The 5,649-nt window shown below is 38.5% G+C and overlaps 1 long non-coding RNA gene across 1 annotated transcript in view; it reads left to right on the top strand.

Moving 5' to 3' along the window:
- Positions 1-4,009, top strand: part of LOC114066973 — a 19,170-nt gene extending 15,161 nt beyond the window's left edge. The window contains exon 3 of the long non-coding RNA XR_003573278.1: positions 3,999-4,009. This is a non-coding gene — a long non-coding RNA (uncharacterized LOC114066973). The remainder of the gene's footprint in view (positions 1-3,998) is intronic.
- Positions 4,010-5,649: the final 1,640 nt, after the last annotated feature.

Genomic DNA, 5,649 nt, shown 5'->3' with positions numbered 1-5,649 from the left:
CTCAGGACAGAGCTGTTTTGGTCCAGCTTTTCTTTAAAGCATTTTAACCTGATGTCCAAAACAAAGCAGTAAATTAGATGAACCAGTCAACTGAAATTCAATGTCTTTAGCTGAAATTTGGCATGTAGCTTTGCCAACTCTGTTATAGATTTTTATTTTTTTTATGACTATTTGGCTTTTTATCTCTCTCTGTGCCTTTTTTCCCCTCCTCTTTTTCTGCCATAAAATGTATTTTCCATTACAATATTTGAGCACAGGAAAGCACCACCTTAGGAACTTCTTTAATGTAGCCATTTTACTTAAATATTGTAATCACTGGAAATATTTTCTATTAAACTTGCAGGTTTCTTTCATTCTGTCATTGGAACGTGGTTTTAAATGTAAATTATTTTGTTTCAGAGGTGCATAGAAATGAATGTAATGTGGAAATTCACTTTGGTCAAATGAAGCTAAACAAAGCATTAAGAAAAGCAACAAAACCTTATGATCTGGATCAATGCAGGGACATCTACTTAATTTCCATTGCTGAGTTCTGTAATTCTAGCACCAGTGAAATTAGTTTTTCTCTGTGTAGATCCTAGTTCAAACTCTGAATAATGCAGTATATTTTGAAGATTTAAGTTTTACCAGTGCACATTTTAGGAGTCACTCCACATCAAAGTTAATAGTGCATTGTATAGAATTACCAAGAAAATTTTTATACAGGCAGTTTGTTCCCTTTTTCACTTGGACCTCATAGTGATGATACCAGCACTTTAAAAATCCTCGCTTTACTTGTAGGTCATTACCATCCTGGTAATGGCATGGCAAAAGGTAGTTTGAATTGTCACTCTATTCTCGTTCCTCAGCTGATTGAGAGCAATTCTGATTACCAGAGGTAGTCAGAGCTGCCTAGAAATTGTAAAATTTCTGCCCTCTATGGCTTGTTGCTACCAATTCCAAAGAAGCCATGGTTCTCTGGCCCAGACAGCAATATTGACCTCTTTTCTTGAACTTGTCTTTCTTCTCTAATTTCTTTCAGTATCAGCAAGGGAAGCAGAAACAAACAAATCCAAACCTTAAAACTTCTCTTGGGAGGAAAAATAAGCTAAGGTAGCTTTCTAAGGAAGTAGAAACCAAGCTGAAATTGATCTTAAAGTCAGCTTTAAGGCTTGACCTTCTGTTCTATAGGTCACATGAACACCAACAACACTTCTATAGACATTTGGTTCCTAATAAACCCCCAAAAGAATGACATCATACACTTTCACATGGTTATGAAGTTTGAATCTACCGGAATCATGCATTGGAAAGGTTTCCCCTGGTGATATTTTTCTATAGGCATACCTTACACCTCTGTACTAAGTGAAGGAGAATTAGATGCCCAACCCTTTCATTCTTACAGTCATTTCCTAATCAAGATGGAATTTCTATCTTCTTTATGACAGAGAGAACCCACTGAACAAAATAGTCCAAACACAATTCTTCGTTTGTATACAAAGAAGAGTAATCAATGCTGTAATTATGTGTATATATCTTAGTTTAAATGCAGAAGTGTCTTTCACATTTATTTAAACATTTCTTCAAAAGTTAATGAATCAAACTTCAGTTATATCACGGGTATAGCTATCTCAGAAGGATGTACCTCAGGCACTGAGCTGATGAAAGAGAAAATAACTGGCTCACAAAAGGAAGATTTTAACAGAATTCAGAGTGGAATCCTTATCTCCTTTCCAGCCCTTCCTTTTATTATAGCACTTTTTCTTTTCCCTGAATCACGGAACAAAAAAACCCCAGCTTAATGCAGATTTTATCTCCTGTAGAGTAGCAGTGAAATAGCAGCTCCACAAAATCACTGTCCTTTACACGGTGTGAGTGACTCATTAGCGGTGCCAAGGGTTGTTTGCTCTTCTGATCTGCTCATTCCCAGAGCTGCATCCAGGATCCTGTTTACTCAGGATTCCTTCCCTCTGTGTATTTTTTTGTTGAAAATAAAAGTCCTTTCTCCCCCTAAGCCTTGATTGCCTGGAGCTGGTATTGGTTGTACCCTGTTACTGGTGGTGGCCCAGCACTCACCGAGGCTCCAGCAAGAACAGGCAGACAGTCCTTGCAGGTGGGATGTTGGAGTGGCATTTCAGAATATCAGCAGTTATAGGAGCTAACTGACATTCATTTTGGAAGTGGGACCGACCCACTCCATGGGTTCTCAATCTTAAAGCCATCTGTAACTTTCCAGAGTTAGCTTCTGTTTTCCTGGAAGAGCATCCAGCACATGCCCACTCCAGGGCTCCTTGGCTCATCCTCCGTGTGGTTAAGGGGGATGGCAAACTTCATCTAGAGGAGCAATCCCTCTGCCATCACTGAACACTTGCAGTAAATGAAGGAGTTAAGGATAATCGAGTAATTAGGAACAACCTGACACAATGGTTTTGCCATATTAGTTTTCATAACAGAAAGGCATTGATTCACATAAGGAAAATCCTATGCTTTGTGGCAGTCATAGATGGGGATTGCCCAAAATCAGATTTTTTTGACTGAGATACATCTCTATAAACAAAACCAAAATGGAGGAGAACAAGTAGAGCTTTATAGGAGGAGAGGGAACATCCTCTTTCTCCATCACACTGCAACTTAAGTTGGTTAAATTATTACTCGTTTATTACAATTTAGCCTAAGGCTTTAAAAGTGTAAATACTCATATGATCTTTCTCCCTTCCTTACGCTAAAAAGTCCAGACTAGTTACTACATGTTATTTTTATTCTTGCTCCATTTCTATAGAGTTTCATTGGGAAACCTGCACCATCACCTAATGGATCTATTTCTCCTTTTACAGCTTTTTTTCTGTGTATGTGTTTGGTGTCTCCAAAGTTTGAAAATGGGAACACAACCTCCCATTACACAAATCCGTTCCCAGTGGGCAGACAGTTAGAGATGAAAAATCACAAGCACTCTGCAGAGATTTAAAAGAGGAAAATTAAAAGCTGTATCATTTGATTAACCTGTGTCTCACATTTGAAAATTAATGATAATGAAGTTTACTTTCATGTAAGCCTAGAAATATTTCTCAGAGATTTTGAAAGCCCAGAACACTGTCATTTACTTAATCCTGAGATACCCCTATGCAATTTTAATAGTTTATATTCAAAAGCATGTCTTAACTGGTTTTGAACACCTTTACAAGCCAGTACCTGCAATATAGATCCAAATTTTCTCCCTATCTTCTTCCTCCCACTGTTCGACAACTTCACTGTTGAACAAGCCTGAGTTGGAAAGCTGATGGTTTAGTTCAATACTATAATTATGTGATGGCTAAAGTCAAGTTCCTGATTTTCCAGAGATTTTCCCCTTTTTTGTTTACTTTTCTTTCCATTGAATAGAAAGAACAGAAGCTTCCAGGTGAACAGAATTGTCTAAAGCAAATTAGTTTAATGATGATGCCTTTTCCACGAATCAATGAGGCACATTAAAGATGCAGAATGCACTTTAGAGTGATCCAAAATGTGGAAAATAGCAAGATACCAGTGCTATCCCCCTCTAAATTATAGATTGAGAATTAGATTCTAAGATTCTACTCTTGGCCATGCAGGTGCAAATCCATTAATTTCAGAGCAGCTGCTTCAGGTTGACACTGAAGTGATTGAGACCTGAACTCTCCTGGGCAGCTGGTTCTTCCCCATTGCTCATGGCAAGCAGGACGTGCCTGGTGCCTCAGTGGTCCTACCTTCTCTACCACACTGAATTACAGCAATGTGTAAACTAAGGGACGATATAGGACCATTTCTTTATGTTGTAGCAGGACGTGTGGGAAATGGATGAATGTGTCTGTGAAAGGCATAATGAAACATTTGGAAATAGAGTTCAGTTGTTTCCATCTAATCATCCACGTGTCCCTGTGGTTTGGTGGGACATCCATTTGGTGGGGAGCTTTGAAAGTGTTAAGCCTTACGTGGGTCTGCTTCAATTGGCAATAAGTGGATCTGTGTATCCATTGATAAACATTTTGAAAATACACAAAAAGAAAAAATGTGCGAAGCTCTTTTCCTCTACTGCATATTTATTGATTTAGCTGTGTGCTGGAAAGCCTTCCACTTAAAATATCTGTATAGTTGACATAATTTTCAACCTTTCTGAAGGATCCCACAGACCTTCAACGTAGTTTTTAAATGCACACTAGCAATTAAATCTGTTCTTAACAGCCCATTCCTGCATCCCTCTGAATCAATGAAGTGTAGGATTTTTTTACCTTTTTAAGGCACAACAGAAGGACACACCTAAATTTATGCATTGCTGGTGAAGGAAGAGTAATTATGAAAAACTTTGACACTTCTTTGGCTGTGGTAAACTGAGAAAAGCAGCCAAAATTCAATACTCACATCAAAGGGACATCTACGTTAAATGCTCTGCATCTGAGGGGGTCAATGTACAGAGTAAGGATGCATGCTGATGTATCATTTTAGATATAACTAAATTGAATTATGAAGAATTTACATGTTTTTTTCAGAATTAAAAAGTAGCAGTTGAGATCAAAAAAATAGGAGTCCTGGTTTTTTCAGGTTTAGAGCAATTCCTGTCATGAGAATTAGGCTGGTGAAGGGTTTGTAAACCTTATTTCACCAGACTTTGTCTCCATAAGTGCAGCAAAGGGGAATTTTCAAGCAGCCTGATGAGCTTCCTGGCCTGCAACTTCTAAGGAAATAAAACCCATGGTGTTTGTATTCCCTCATGCAGCTAGTCCCAGATTCCTCCATCCTCAGACAGCACAGTCTGTATTTGCAAGAATTTGCAGATAGATTTAGATAAATTTGTCTGAGTAGCAAAATAACATGAGGATTAAGAATTGCCTATAAAATGTGAGCTTTGGTAATAAACCAGAATGTGGGGGAGTTCTGCTCCAAGGCAGCAGTATGTCTTGAGTCAAGGAGGCTCAGTGAATAAAACCTTCTCAGCATGGTATTAAAATGAAGTTTTTACTAATTTTGGCTTGGCTTGTGATAGATGAAAATACATTAATTTTCCACCAGCAGGAAAGCCCTGCGCGTTTTCATTTCAGTGGTAATGGAAGTGACAATATATCAGAGCGCTTTGAGAAGGCAGGGAGAGAGAGCAGTGATCTGTCAGGACTTTCACTTTTGAGATGTTCTTTGGGCATCTATCTGAGGTGCTGCTGCCCCTTTCTGCCCCAGATTGCTGCTTCAGCAGAGGTAAATGATGCATATGCTCTGGAAGCTGCATGATGGTCTTATTATGGCAGTCTGTCCAAGAAAAAGAATGTTCACAGAAATGAATGGAAAAGATCATTGTTGTGTCGTTTTGGACAAAGTGTTTTTTTGCCTCTGAGATTCCTCCTTCTGCTAGAAATGGAGGCATTCCAGATGATGTGATTTTAAAGGGAAAAAGATGTAAACAATTTGCTTTGGTATGCCAGAGACAGGCTTAATTATCTGGAGATTTGCTGGATATGTCTGCAAACTATTACAGTCTGAATTAAATTCCTTTGAAAAGCCAGGCCTTACTCCTCTTTATTGCTCTTTACATCTAAACACCTTGATAAGCCACACATATTTGTGTTAATTAGGCAAGTGTTCTACAATCTCTCTGTTCCTTTTTTCTGTTCAGAGGAAAAAAGCCCAGTCAAGGTGTGTTGTCCAGGGAGACCAACCTGTCCACAG

Source organism: Empidonax traillii, unplaced genomic scaffold (genome assembly GCF_003031625.1).
Source record: "Empidonax traillii isolate 1590-97213 ecotype Southwest subspecies unplaced genomic scaffold, ASM303162v1 scaffold839:size271545, whole genome shotgun sequence".
NCBI lineage: Eukaryota > Metazoa > Chordata > Aves > Passeriformes > Tyrannidae > Empidonax > Empidonax traillii.
The sequence above is the reverse complement of the archived record's forward strand: the minus strand, read 5'-3'. Positions and strand labels throughout refer to the sequence as shown.